Genomic DNA, 261 nt, shown 5'->3' with positions numbered 1-261 from the left:
CGAAATCCACGGAACAATACAAATTGGAAACAAATAGAAACCCTTGCAATCGACGCAGTGTTCATCCTTTTTTTTATACTGCAGTAAGACTTCGCAAATTTAGAAATGCGCTTCACGACAAAAGAAAAATTATGTTAAAAGGAAAACTAAAAACAATAAAAAAATCACTAAGCAAAAGTAGGTAATGGAGACAAATACCAAGAAAAGAATAGCAATAAAAAACTATTGACCCTTCCATAATAGTTACATAGATTGACGAAA

Source organism: Penaeus monodon, chromosome 34 (genome assembly GCF_015228065.2).
Source record: "Penaeus monodon isolate SGIC_2016 chromosome 34, NSTDA_Pmon_1, whole genome shotgun sequence".
Taxonomy (NCBI): domain Eukaryota; kingdom Metazoa; phylum Arthropoda; class Malacostraca; order Decapoda; family Penaeidae; genus Penaeus; species Penaeus monodon.
Note: the sequence above shows the minus strand (reverse complement) of the source record.